The sequence below is a fragment of the Tiliqua scincoides genome, chromosome 1 (genome assembly GCF_035046505.1).
Source record: "Tiliqua scincoides isolate rTilSci1 chromosome 1, rTilSci1.hap2, whole genome shotgun sequence".
In the NCBI taxonomy this organism is placed as follows: Eukaryota; Metazoa; Chordata; class Lepidosauria; order Squamata; family Scincidae; genus Tiliqua; species Tiliqua scincoides.
The window spans coordinates 103356728-103372001 of NC_089821.1; positions in this window are offsets into that span (position 1 = coordinate 103356728).

Below are 15274 nucleotides of genomic sequence, written 5' to 3' on the forward strand. Positions count from 1 at the left end.
TTGGAAAACAGAGCATGGGTTATTTTTGTTGTTGCTTGTTTCTTGTGTGCCCAAATTCTGTAAACTACATATAATTATTGAATGGTTCAGTGCCCACCTGAAACAGCTGTCGTTTTATTGGCACCAGTGGGACTACATTCTTCAGTTTTCAGTGATAATGCAAAACGTCCTTTAATAAGAATTTTGAAAATAAAACTGCTAATAAATATTTGACTAAAAGGATAGAAAAACAGTGGTTTTTTTCCCCCTTTACACTACGTGAACATTAACATGCAGTGCCCCCGCTTTCCCTGCTGACTGCTGTTCCAAATCTGAGAGTACGCAGCATTCACCTGTCATAAATGTCCTCAAGTGCAAAATACATTGATTTTCCTGCATTCGTTAGTTAACCCGCACCCAGAGTGAATTTTTCTCCTAATTGTAAAATTGTTCCTGCTTCCTTCCTGATAGACAGGAGAGCTGCTGCCGGCAACACCAGCAAAATGGAGTAGTCAGATGACATACTTAACTTGCAAGTCAATTAGCCAATTTCCACTCTACCAGCACATCGCCCCCTTTGGTGACGTACAGCCTCACCATTAATTATCTTCTAATAGGCCTGGCTTAAAAGTTCAGCCCTTGGGGGATGCTCAGGCAGTAGCATTCAAAGCCTTCTATTTTCCCTGGTTTGAAAAAACAGCAGTATTTCTTCTTGGCCTTTCAGCAAAGATCGTTAAGCCTTCCCATCTTTATTTAGCACAGCATCAGTTCAGTAAATGACACCTCTTCTCAAGGGAATGAAAGGTGTACTGTTTGAAAGAGGGCAAGTTACAACCTGACAACCCTAACGGGTCATCATTTCCCCATCTCTATGTATTTAAGGTGATCTGATATAGCTATAGGTAATATAGTTATAAAAGACAGAGGGAGTTTTGTTCCACACATTTTGCAGCCACAGAAATGTCAGCCTAATTCCCTCCCCCACCTTTAAAAAAAATATGCCTGTTATAAGAAGCCAAGCATTTTCAGTGATTTTTTTTTAAAAGAAAGAAATCTATAAATAACTGCCTTGCATGAGAGAACCAGTGTTTGGTGCTGAGATATCTGCAGTAGTTCTGCAGCAAAATCCACACACATTAACATCTTCTATATGAGAAATGTGCTTAATTCAGCTGTCACAAGGGCCAGACAAGATCTGTACAGTTGGAGGGCAAGAAATCTGTAAAGCAGTTATCAGTGCAGAATGGGCCCATGTTTGCTCAATTGAGTTTGCCCTGCCTATTCCCTTGATTCATGCAGTGAAATATATCTACACATGGCTAATGGAGAAGAGTATTTACACAGTATATATTTAAATATATTACCTTTTTCTGCCTCAAATCCCTCCATTTCTATTTATATAAATGTATCACCAATCAATTATGGCAGGTGGCTTCACTAGATTCAGGATTTTGTGCTGAGTGGAGTGACTGTTTATATCATCTAAGAGCCACAAAACTCCATAAGAACATCAGAAGAGCCCTGCTGAATCAGGCCAATCTAGTCCAGCTTCCTGTATTCCTCACTTCCTGCTTCCTCACAGTGGCCCACCAGATGTATAAGGGAACACACAAGACAAAATTCCCGCATTCTGTTGCCATTCCCTTGCATCTGGCATTCTGAGGTATCGTACTTCTAAGTCCATTATGTTGAATATATCCATTATGGTTTGTAAACTGTGATGAACTTTTCCTCCAGAAATCTGCCCAATCCTCTTTTAAAGGTATGTAGACCAGACACCATCACCACATCCTATGGCAGAGGTTCTAAAACTGGGGTGTCATGACACTCCAGCATGAGGTCCTCTGTCTTTAAAGGGTGGGGAATTGGGGACGGAGCAACATGATCCCCAGGATTGCCCCATTGTCAGGGGGGGGCAGGGGTTTCTTTTTACAAACACATCACAGCAGCAGCTCCTGAAGATGCGGGGAGCCCCGCAAAAGCCTCCACAGGGCTCCCCAAGCTGCAGAGACTGTGAAAATAACAATTGTGACCCACTCTGCATAGCCCCTGAAAAGTGTCCGTGAATAGCAAGTATAGTCGTTCTGTCTCTCACACCATCAGTGAGACACAGCCATCAGTGTCTTAAAACCTTTGAAACACGCAGTTGCATCCCAGTTCCCTGACAAGGTAACAGCTACCTGCATTATTCATAACTTAGAGAGTTTGCAGGCATTGGGGGTAAGGAGAGAAAAGATATTCTCTAGTGTTCCGGCGCTGTGCTCTCACAGTTAGTCGTCTGCCTTTAGCACGTGGTAGGAAAGGAAACCTGCTCCTTGAGGTTTCCTGCCCCTTCGCAGCACAAGTCTCTCCACTGAGTCCCATACCTCATGATGTACCACCATTTTCTAAGTTGCCCAGCTGTTGCATTCTTATAGCCACTGTCTCTATAGCATGGCCCTAGAATGGAGCTCTAGAGAGGCCCTAGAGAGGAGCTCTGGAGAGGGAAAAGGGAAGGACAAAATGAATGAGGCAAAAACTGTAACTGCCTCAGAATAAAGCAACAACTTGTTGAAGTTTTCCATCATGCCTGTCATGTCCTTCTTACCAGTGTGGGATAAGCAGTCTTGTTGTCCTGTGAAGGCCTCACATGACCACATGGTCCCCCTCTTTGACTATAGCTTGCCTGCTCACAGCAGGCAGAGATTTTTGCAGGTTGTAAAGAAGAGGCACAGTTGGCACAAGGGAGGATGTGGTATTTGGGAATTTACCAGAAGATTCTGATGAAAGTGCTCTGCACCATATCCTTCTCAGACTGGAGAAGGGATGTGTGGTGCGGGGGCAGCAGGCGAGGCAGAGCCACCCCATCATAATCCATGGAAAAGCATTGCAGCCACCCCAGCTGCTTTCACCTGAGAATAATAATAATAATAATAATAATAATAATAATAATAATAATAATAATAATAATAATAATAATAATACAGGCATTTATATACCACCTTCCTTGGTCGTCAGATTTCTCCTCAGACTTTAATTCAATGCGGCTTACATAGGCAGGCAATACTAAATCCCAGTAGGGATTTTTACAATGGAAAGAAGGTTCTGTCTTTCAAGAACCACAACATTTCAGATGGATCTTTAATGATCTGGTATCACATTCTGGCCTCCATTTTCCTCCCACACAGGCTGACAGCGGCCAAAGAGCAGGTGGAATAACTCAGCATAACTCGGCTAGACTTGTCAGCTGCTTCAAGGTCTCACTGTTCACAGTGCCGGTGGCCTCGAACTGGCGACCTTTGGATGTTATCTTCAGGCAAACGGAGGCTCCAGACCTCCTGCCCTGCTCCTGAGAAGGCTCTCCTTACACCCGAGAAAGCAGGTGCAAGGACAGCCTCATCAGGTGTGAGGAGAACCTTCTCAGGTGTAAGCAGGCAGGGTAGCTGCAGTGCTTTTCCACAGACTACGATGGGGCAGTTCTGCCTCACCTTTGCCCCTGCATCACACGTCCCTGGACTGGAGTGCGTGTCTTGAAATACGGGCACGTTTTTACTTTCTTTCGTTTGGGGATGGCAACTCTAAAATAATGGTCTGTCTTTGTCAACTGAGAGAAAAGCTGAAGAATTTGAAAGCTTGCTCAATTCCTTGTGAGTGTTTGTTAGACTTAAGAAAGCAGTAACTGTTGTTTGGAGATTTTTTTTTTTAATTGACCAACATAGCTACCTGCAATTTTTGCCTACCTTATAGACAATTATATTTATACCCACTCTTCAACAGACACATTTACAATAACCAATGGTTCCAATGCAGAAAATGTCAGAAGCAGACAAAACAGCACTTTTCTTTTTTACTAGAAAAAGAAAAAAATCTATTAATGAAACCATTCAGGTTTTACAACAATGAAAATATTTCTTACTCCCCCTTTTTCTGTTGCTACATATTCTCTACAGTTCTATCCAGCAAAGACAAGGACATTCAAAACATTAACGTTTGTTTTCTTGAGTGTGTTTCCTGGAAATGAAGATTCATTTCCCTTTAGGACATTGTTTTCCCTTTAGGTCTCCTCAGGGGAAAGGGAGTTTTGTCCCCTTCCTGTGAATAAGAGCGCAGGGGCCACAATGGGTCTGCACCAGCCTGCACTGGCTATTCTGCCGGTGCAGATACGAGGAGCTCCGTGTCAGGCTTTTTAGCCTGACACGGAGCATAGGATCCAATGCAGCAGGGCTCATTATCTCATTTTAATCTCTAACAAGCCTAGGCTGAGACAGGTAAGCTTTAGACATTATTGGATTTCTACAAAGCCCTTGATTTGAGGTTGTTGTTGTTGGGTCTATTGCGTGTGTTTCTGTTTGTGTTTGATACAGTTCTTTGATTGCTTTTGCAGTTCACCCTGTAGGCCAAGTTAACAATTCGGAACTCAGAAACGGGTGACATACTAAGAACCAAACCCCACCCCCAGTTGCTGCTACTGATTCAGATGGGAGGAGAGCTAATGCTGAGTCTTCAGCTGGGAGAACAGCTACCCTGCAGCCTTGTGGAGTGAAAGAGACCAGCAAATCTGCATCAGGAGGGGGAAAGCAGGAAATGAGCATCTGGGAGAAAAGTCACTGCCACCGCGCCAACATCATGAACAAAGCTCACGCAAAGAACAACCCCTCGATGGAAGTATACAAGGAAGAACCCCCAGGCAGCCGCCGAAGGATAGAGCGTTTTGATATCCCCTTAGAAGATCTGAAAAGCCTATTTGAAGCACCTGCAATTGGAGGCAGGAAGGTAAGGACCGGGAATAGGCTTATATGGGACTGGAGGTGTCACCTACTCAAGCATTCCTTTTTTAAAAAATTATTCTCCAAAATAAAAACAAACAACAAATATAAACAAGCACATAACAAACACAAACTCAATACACAACACAAAAACACACCGTTGGAGGGTGCAGGCATCATATCAATATATCTAATCAATCAATACATATCTTCTAATCTTGTTCCTCTTCTAGTTTAGCCTCTTAATATCATTTATCTATCATATCATATATAATATATCATGTATATAATATATTCATCTAAATGCCCTATCTTATACATCTACAACTTCATTTTCAAACCTACTCAAGCATTCCTACTAGGAAAATGTTTGCACCCAGTTCGTCCCCACTTACGCATGCTGTAAGTCCATGTAAGAGCTGTTCTGTTGTACTTTACCCACAGACAAATACCAAAGAAACAAATTCAGATGAAAGGATCCTCCTCTATAAATGGGTTTCATGCAATTGCGAACCTGGCCCCAGTGCTGCCATGGGTCAGGACCACAAAATGCCACCGCTCCCATCTAAAGACATTACTTCTGGTTTTCCGCGATAACCAGAAGTGCCGTTTTCTAGCATTTTGAGGGCCCCAGATGGCTTTCTGGGAGCCGGGGAAGCTGCCTCCCAGCCTCCCCAGAAGGCCCTTAAAGGCCTTCTAAAGCCTCAAAAATGGACCTGAAAACAAAAAGAAAAAATGTTGGTGCAGGAAGTGTGTGGCGCCACAGTTCTCCCTTGGATTGCCGCCCAGGGCATTTTCCCCTCTTGACCCCCACAGGTACACCAGTGTTTTCATGTTATAGAATGATTTCTTGGGTACTTCATCTTTGCCACCATTCTCTATGGATGCATAGGACTGGAGAAAAAGATAGTGAAAGTTCCATTTGACACTGTTTTGATTATTGTAGCATTAAATAGTGGGATCATTAATCAGTTCAGATCTGCTGACCAAAGCAAAGTGCAGCAAATCACAGAATTTTCCAAAATGAAAATATAGTCTTCTCCTAAGATGGCCACCAGGGGAGGGGTTGTTGTGAAAAACCAAAGTTTGGTGTTTTCCCTAAGGCTGAAGGATCTGAGACGACCTACCCTGAGCCCAGTTTAACATGCCATGAGACTGGCATGGCTCTTATTCTCCTGAAATGCACCTAGCAGCATGTTCACAGGTATAAGACATGTCAGGCAACAACAGAGACCCATAGAGGCCCTGCAGCTGCGTCATGGTAAGTCACTACATAAGGATATTTTGCACACTGTTGTTTATGTGAACAATTCCCCATATTTATTTATTTTATTTATTTGAGAGACTGTAATTTGCTTTTCTATCCCACCTCCTGGCCAAAGCATATAGCGTGCAGTCATAAAAACACAGACATAATATCAAGCTTTGCAATAAACAAACCAGTTTTAATGGTTGTTTGATAGCATTGCTTTATTATGGAATGGGGATCAGAAAACAGAAGATTTTGGTTTACACCAAATGCTGCTTGTTTCTTAGTTCAAAATGTTAAGATACTGGCACTCTTAAAAGATTAATCCTTCACCTAACATTTTTCCCTCTATCTGTGACTGGTGACTGTCCCGGTGGGAATTAATAGAATTCATGGAACACTGCAGAGAATAAAAATGTACCTAAAATAGGCCACCTTCCTTCCTTCAATAAAACAGCCTCTGAAGAACTAGGCCGCACACGAACCATTGTGAAATGCGGAACAGCTGCTGTGTTCGCCATACAGTCCCTGCCTGCGCTGATTGTATCTCGATTATTGAAAAGCGCTATGGGACATTATGACTATCAAAGAAGAGACTCAAAAGAAAATTGTTTTATTCCACAAATAAAATTGCCAAGTTAACAATGTAACTTGCTGTTTAGTTCCTTCAAAAACTTTTATTCACACCTGTGCTGTTGGAGTTTACACTGTGATGACTTTCCACTACAATTCATTGAAGGGTCTAATGATCTATTTTATCAATAATGTACCACAGTCTGATTGATTTAGATCAGGGTTGCCCAAACCCTGGCTCTGGGGCCACTTGCAGCCCTCGAGGACTCCCAATCCGGCCCGCGCAGTGCTCCCAGTCTCCAATGAGCCTCTGGCCCTCCGGAGACTTGCTGAAGCCTGCGCTGGCCCAACGCAACTGCTCTCAGCATGACAGCCAACTGTTCGATCTCTTGCGTGAGCTGTGGGACAAGGGCTCCCTCCACTGTTTGCTGTTTCATGTCTGTGGTGCAGCAGCGGCAGCAAAGGAAAGGCTGGTCTTGCTTTGTGCAAGGCCTTTTATAGGCCTTGCGTTATCGCAAGACCTTCATTCATTCATATGTTCCATCTCTAATATATTAATTTATGTAAATTTATTCAAATTCGTAATGTAAATTAGTTTTTTTCCCCAGCCCCCATACACAGTGTCAGAGAGATGATGTGGCCCTCCTGCCAAAAAGTTTGGACCCCCCTGATTTAGATAATCACTGGAATAGATTGGACAAGATGTTTAGGCTGCAATCCTATACACCAGGGGTGGGCAAACATTTTGACAGGAAGGCCACATCATCTCTCTGAAACTGTATGGGGGCTGGGGAAAAAATTTAAATTTCAAATTTGAATAAATTTACATAAATGAATACATTAGATATGGAACTTATATGAATGCATTTTACTGAGCTGATTTATAATACACATGAGAACTATAATACAGGCTTGTAGAACCACATAAGAACTATGAACTGTTTGCCACACACCTCTTGCACAGTGAAAATATACAAACCAAGCCAGAATTACATGGAGGCACATAAGTTGTTCAGAGGCAATGGGGGGGGGGAAGATAAAAAAAATGCCCAAGGAAAACACATGGAGACTATAAAAGGCCTTGCTCTAACTTGGCCTGCAGCTCATGTCTGGTGGTTGCGGCTGGCAGTCATGGGCTAGCGTGGGCACCAATAGTCTCAGACTGGCCGGAAGCTCATTGGGATCAGGAATTGGACTTATTGGATTAACTCCAATAGTGTACCACTGATTCATTACAATGCTCTTTGTCCCAGCATGATCGACAGTCATTCTTACCAATGGGAGAAGTGCATTCTGTGGCAATCAGAGCCCATTTCCTATCTATTTCTGGTCTTCAACTGCTCATTGACATCACTTCTTGCTTAATGACATCACTTCCAGCCCTCAGCAAGCACCATGAAAGCTATTCAGCCCATTGTATGAATCGAGTTTGAACCCCTGCCTTATTCTGTGTTTCACCATTTAGAAAGAGGCCTGAGTAGCCCCTTGTGCATCTTTTACTTGCTGTCTTGCCAAATTCCTGTTCTGACCTTGGCCTAAAGAACTTATGCCCATTTCAAGGTAATTAACTCCTCCCCCGGCCCAAGCACAGCTAGCTCTAGCTATTACACCCACTGCTGAACCCCAGCATCAGCAGGAAGGTGACTAGTAGGTGGCTTGCTTGTAAGGCTGCAGGGCCCCTCCTCCCAGTTCTCCAAGCAGCAGTTCCTTCAGGTACAGCAGCACCACCTGAGCTCTCCACCACTCTGCAGTCTCTGTTTGGTTAGTCCATTAGCTAGTCCATCAGTCAGTGTACCAGTTCATTGTTGGTTCTCCAGTCCGTCTGTCAGTGTGCCAGTTCGTTGTTTGTTGGCCAGTAAGTCTCCTCTTCCTCCTCCATTCTCTCTCCAACTACAACCCACCAGTTCCCACTGCTCCAGGTACTGCTTTTATCCCTACAGTGACCTGGCTGTCTCTAGTGGCTGCAGCTGTGCAGCACATCCCCTGCTAATTAGAGCCCAGGGGTTAACTCGGGATTTCCTAGCTCTTGAGCTTCTTCCTAGCTTCTTGTTCTTGAGTAAGGGGCCACTGCTGGCACTACACTATCTCCTCAAGAATCTTCAGCAATTCCAATACACATGCACCTTAAAAGCACGTCTAGTAACCGTGTGTGTGTGTGTGTGTGTGTGTGTGTGTGTGTGTGTGTGTGTGTGTGGTTGCCCCTCATTGACTTACTGAACAAAATCTAGTCTTCAATTCACAAAATTTGCCCCATAGAATGGAATAAGAACTGGCAGGAAGTAAATTTAGCCCTTCCCAGTTCATATTCTCAAGTTCACCCCATTATTTCTCATACCACCCACATCTATTGGAAAGAAGCTGAAGCACTTGATTGGGAAATTATTATTAAAAGTATTTCTATACCACTTTCCAACAAAAAGTAGTTCACACAGCAGTTTACGTAGCTAAATAAGTAATGCTGTTGTGCCTGAGGTAGACGCATCTTAACTGAAAGGCCCAACTTCCATGAACAGGGATTCCACAGATACCCACTGTGCCTTCAGGGTCCTATAATAAAGGAGTTTTTTTTGTCTTCATGCATCAAATATGGGCATTTTGTTATCTAACATGAAATACTTTAGAAATTAGCTGCTGTAAAATGGCTTCTCTCTTAATTCTTATTATATTTTAATGAACATTGTAAGCTGCCCTAGTTGACCTGCTATGGGAGGGGAAGGCAGGGTACAAGTCTTTAAAGTAACAAAGGGCAATGTCTTTCCATGCCAGTAGTATTAAGGTTCTTTCGTTTGGCAAACAAGTCTAGGCCTAGGCATTATGTTAGACCTGGAGGACCGATGATGCTGTTCCCTTGCTGCTGTTAAGAGGGTCTCCGTCTGTTAAGTACTTGGATGGGAAATCACCTGAAAACGTCCCATACACCACCTTAAGCTCCACCATGGAAGGAAAAGTGCACAGAAAAATGCACAAAATAAATGGTTTTGCAAACAAACAAAAAAGATTTCATTCCTAGCAGAACAAAGTAAACATTTTCTCACTATAAATCCTGTATCGTCTGAACCAATTAAGAGGCCAGAGTTGCTAAGGAGGTTTGATTGTGAAAAATGTATACAGGACTGAATAGTTTCAAATGATTCTCGTACACCCTGGCAGACATTTTTTTTCCCCACACCAGAACAAAATTAATTGGGAGAAGGAAAGGAGAACAGGATTTGTCTGTGCCAGGAAAAGGTGGAGTGTTTGAAAAACGAACAGAGGCCCCTTTCTTCATTTCCTCCAACATGTTGACATATGATGCACACCCAGATAAGAAATCCTTTTGCCAGTATTTACAATGTCTCATAGCTAGCATCTTCTCGTAAAAGCCAATACCTTTGGATGGCTAAATTGGGTTGTTTGCCATTCTGACATCCAACTCTCCTTCTCTCAAGGATAGTAAAATAAAAACCAGATTTCCAAGGGCTCCCCTACAAGACTTTATTTCACTTTTACAGAAAAGCAAAGCAAACCCCCAACCCATGCACTACACACACACTTGCAAAATATAATTTCTCTCAGGAGTCTTAACAGAAAATATTTGCATAGCCTCTCAAACCTTTGGAAGCGGCTACAATCTCATCTCATTGGGACATGTCAGGTTGATATACAATAATTTTGAATGAAGTGTCAGCCAGCAGACAAAGATGTAAGGATGTATTGACTTGCTTTCAATTGAGAAAGCTGCTGTCACTTTGCGCATTGGCTTTCAGCGATGTAACGAGGCAGGCCAGGGGCACATCAAACTCCTCTTGACAACACACGTTTCTCCCCTCCACCACCCCACTTTCTGCTTTCATGCTCAGGAATAAGCATTCTAAAGGAGAGGGAAAATTCTTCTAGAATAGAGGCACCTCACTTATTTGGCAGCCAGAACTATATCAGAAACTTACACTGGGCTGAAGAAATGAGGCAGATTTGTATTTTATTTTGATATAATTATTATGTTTGCAGAGGGATTGTAGTTCATCCACTGCTCAGTACACATAGGCTTACTCCCAGGAAAGTATTATGGGAGTTTTGTCTAATTGAACACAATAGAACTTACTTCTGAGTAGACATGCATGGGATTGCGCTGATATTGGCCTGCTCATTGAAGGGATTTTTTTCCCCCAGACAGGGACTGCAACATATGCTGTAGAAACCTGAAAACACATTTCCTGAAGTTCCATCAGAGAAAGAAGTGGATGAGATGGAGACTGGCAGGGGAAGGAAAAAAAAGGGAATTTGTTCTTGGGGCTCCTTGCAATTTGTGGAACATTCTTACAAATTTTCCTTACATCATCTGATCACTCAAACATCTTCCCTTTAAAATGAACTTAATATCTCTGTATTAAAACTGTACTATTAATTTATATTAAAATACAGAGATATTTAATAATATTGTATTATATAAATATATTTTATAACAAAAACATACAAATCTTCCCTTTTCACCAGCTCTGAGCCCTTGCGCCACCCTATGCAGTGTAAAGGATTGTACTCCTAATCAATGGCATATCTGGGGGGGCAATGGGGCAAATGCCCCACGCGCCAGGCTTGGGGGGGGCAGCACCATGATGTGGTCCTCCCAGCACTGGTTTTGTCAGCACAGTTCCAGACTGGTCTGAGGGCTGGCTTCTTCTCTCCTCCTTTCTTTAAAAGGGAGGGTGGCCCTCAGATCAATGGGAAGTATCCTGTAGGAGCGCAGTTCTGGACTGCATCTGAGGGCCTCCCTCCTTTAAAGAAAGGGGAGGGAAAGAGGGTAGCCCTCAGAACAGCCAAATAGCTGTGCCTGCCTCCTCTGATTTCGGAGGAGGTGGAAACTGCTTTTAGCTCTGATGGAACCTATCTGTGCCACTGCTACCTGTGCGAAAGTTTCCATCAGAGCTTTTCATGTTGCTAGAAGCAGCACTCTCCTCCTCCAATTTTTGAGGAGGCGAGCACTGTTTCTAGCAGTGTGAAAAAGGTGAAAGGAGGAGGTGGTGTGGAAGTAATTATGGAGATGTGGTGATGTCACTACAATTACTTCCAGGTTGGGGGGTGGCAGATAGGCAGTAGCCCCTGGCACAAAAAGTGCCAGGACCACTACTAGCCCTAATACAACAGTTTTCAAACTCTCATGGAGAGTTTGCGCTGCTGTAAGTTCTTGCAGGGTCGGGGAGAGGCAGCAGAGGCGGGGGAAGGCAGCGACATGATCCCCAGGATCGCGCCACTCAGGGGGGCTGCAGGGACTGGGATACACTCACCAGTCCCTGCAGCAGCCATCCTGGCACGAGCATCTGCAGGGCTCCCCAGCCTTCTAAAAGTGAAAGTGGAGCGATCACACTCTACTTCCACAAAATCAGAAGTGGAGCACGATGACTCAACTTTCACTTCTGACGAGCTGGGGAACCCTGCAGACGCTCGCGCAGGGATCCCTTCAGCCCAGGACAGCTGCTGCAGGGACTGGTGAGTGCATCCCAGTCCCTGCAGCTGCATCCCAGTCCCTGTAGCCCCCCTGAGCGACACAATCCTGGGGATCGTGTCACTTCCTCCTCCCTGCTTCCTTGCTGCCCCCTCCCCTTAAGGGGGCAGATGCCAGGGCCCTAGTTTGAAAACCACTGCCCTAATGAGTTTGCTCTAGCACTTGATTGAAGGGGAAGGGGGAAAAGAAAGAAAGGCTAGAAACAGAAGGTGCCAGCTGGCATAGCGGTTCTTGGGTAGTGGAGGAAATTGAGGTGGTTCATCCAAAACCAATGAGCTTATCTAGGACTTTTTAAAATGTCTTACTGTTCCATCCTCATTTGGAAATGAGCCTCCTATTATTCTGCACCCTGAGGAGGGTGTGGCAAGAGACCATTTGACAGGTCTGTGCCTCAGTGCCAGGGGTGAATTTACAGTGGAGTTGGCGAGGGAAGCCAAAGTTGAAATGATTTATACCTGCCTTTCCTCATGTTTCCTGCCATCAACCCAAGCAACACAACCCAAGATCAGCCTGTGTCATGCTTGCCTGGCATGCACTTAGCACCATGAACACATCTAGACAAACATGCCACGCAACATTTCCATACAGCGACCACAGTTCAGTGAACAGGTTACATAAACTTTCATATTGTTTAAATCAGTAGAGCTTGTGCGTGCGCAGCAATTCTGAGTTGGATCGTGGTCGATGTGTTTGAAAGCAGAGCGCCAGGTTGGATGCTGCTAAATAGACATTTGGCTTATATGATGTCTTAAATAAGGGTTTTCTGACACCAATTTTTGTTTTGGTTTCAAGAGATTTGAAACATTCAAAGCGCATTCAATCACCATCCGCTTTTATCCTCTCTGAAAGTTACTGGGTACATTATGATGTATTATGCCTAACAATACACTAACTGATTTTAGCCAGTATAAGTCATTTAGCATCTGTCATAGGAGAAATTGCTGCAAAGTATGGCAATACATCACTAATTTTCAAGCACCTATAAGACAATTTAGAATAAATGGTCTCTCCAACATGTCATATGTAAATGACTCCTTGCTAGCTAAGTAGACCACTTCTGCTACATTTACACTTTTATTTGTAGAATATTCAGAATCTCTTCTTATAAGAACATTTAATTTTTCTCTATCTGAAATGAAATCTATACTTTCAGAATGTATCCATGCTTTTCTTTATACCATTTTTTTCTTCCAGTCCCCTAGGCCTCCAAAGAAAATCCACTCTTGTGAACAAGATTGAGCTAGAAGCGCTCAATGTTTTTCACGAACATTTTAGTTGCATCAAAAAGTGCCCCTTTTGCTGATTCTTCAATGATTGCTTCAAAACTGTTCATTTATGCAGGAAACAACAGCAAAACATTATTCATTTATGTTCTCATTCTCAGCTAACTCTGTTTGCTCTCAGTAACATTAGTAGACGCCTAAGGGACCAATCCTATCAGGCCAGGGCTCGCCCTCCACACCGAGTGTCACAGACATGCTGTAAGGAATGCCTGCAACACTCACCACCTGCTCAGTGCGGGAGCCGGCTCAGCACCAGTCCATGTTGAGCCAGCACTAGCCAAGTGCCCACTGTGCCCGCCCAGAGCTCATCCCTTACTCCAGGTAGTGAAAAGATGAGCGGGGGTGGGAGGAGGTGTTCCAAGGTGAGAAGAGACTAGGGGGAAGGTGGATGGGAATAGAGAGAGAGGGGCAGGAGGGGGCAAGACTGGCAGAGCTCTGCTCCGCCATATTCAGAACCCTGCGTTGGGCCGCCCACTCTGACACAGGGCTGCTTTACTCTGCATCAACTAAATAGCCAGTGCACACTTGAGTAGCCCCATTGTGGGGCTTCCTCCCTTACCCAGGGGAAGGGGATGAATGTCCCCTTCCCCTGAAGAGCGGCTGCCGGCTGCCTGGCAGTCATTGGATGCAGCAGCAGCCATTTTGGCGCCACTGCTCCTCTGGGAGCCAGGCAGCTCGGGATTGGGATGTAAATCTGGCTAAGATTGGCAAAGCAAGGTCTGATGTCATGGATCCCTGATTGGCTGGGAATATATGACACCATATATGTATATGGTGGTGCACCAGGTGTAATAAAGTGGTGCACCAGGAATCATTGTCCTCGCTTTCCATCCCCTTCATTTGGCACTAGTGGTGTCATCACAAAGCAAAACCATATCATGTCACATCACAGTCTCATCTCAGTGACTACATGATCCAAAAATGCTGCTGAAGCAACATCAGGTTGTGGAAATGATGGTAAAGAACAAGTTGATACAAGGTGGAAAATGTTTCAAATATGTCAATAAAGTATACTCCTGCCACCCAAAAGTACTACTTTTAACCCAAAAATTGAAATAGGAGAAAGCTCATCCCTTTTTGTGAAGGAGACTCTGTATTCAAACTGTTAACATTTTTTCCTGAATATTATCAGTTATTGAAATATAGGATTTTAAAAGGCAACAACCCATTGGGCTCATGATATCTTAGGAACCTTTTTATTTAACGGAGAGTGCATTTTGTCGGGCACTGCTGCTGTGCAATCTCCATTCATCAAATGAATGGGGAGGTAATGCTCCACAGCGGTATCCTGTGGGGCTGTGCCCATGTACAAGATGTGGTCCCTCCAGCAAGTATTTTGTTAACTTAACTTGCTGGCAGTGCACCTTGGAAGAGATTTTCAGAAGCAATTTTGCTGATACAACACCATCAGTGTAATTTACTGCTTTTCTTTGTTCATTGTTTATGGCCAAGGGTGTTTTTGCAGAAGGTGGAAACTCTAAAGGAGTTCATTAGTTCCTGATCTTTGTTTTCCAGCTTGAATACTAAGTTTGTTCTCTGCATCATCTTTTTTAATGCATGTTTTTAAGAGGAATATTGAATAATAGGTAGCTAAGAAGAACCCTTTACCAAGGAAGACAAGCTCAGAAAGTTAATAACGCTAATAAAGGAAGAGGAAAGCTGGGGAGAAACATCTGTGGAGAATTCTGACTAGCTGGAATGCTTTTTGACATTTTCAGGGGGCAGCAGCACCTGCTTGGGTGGAAGAATTAATTATAACAAACCATCTGATGTTACATATTACAGCAGGGTTCCTTCAGACATTTTGACATAGTGGGGAGTAGTAATGAATTTAAAGCTGAAAAAACCTGCCTGTAATTACTTAGGAGTGAGCCCCATTGAAATATTGGATTTACTTCTGAGAAATCATGCTTGGAAGTAAGGCTGCAAGAGTTCTATAAGCTATGGGGCCCGACAGCCTTGCCAT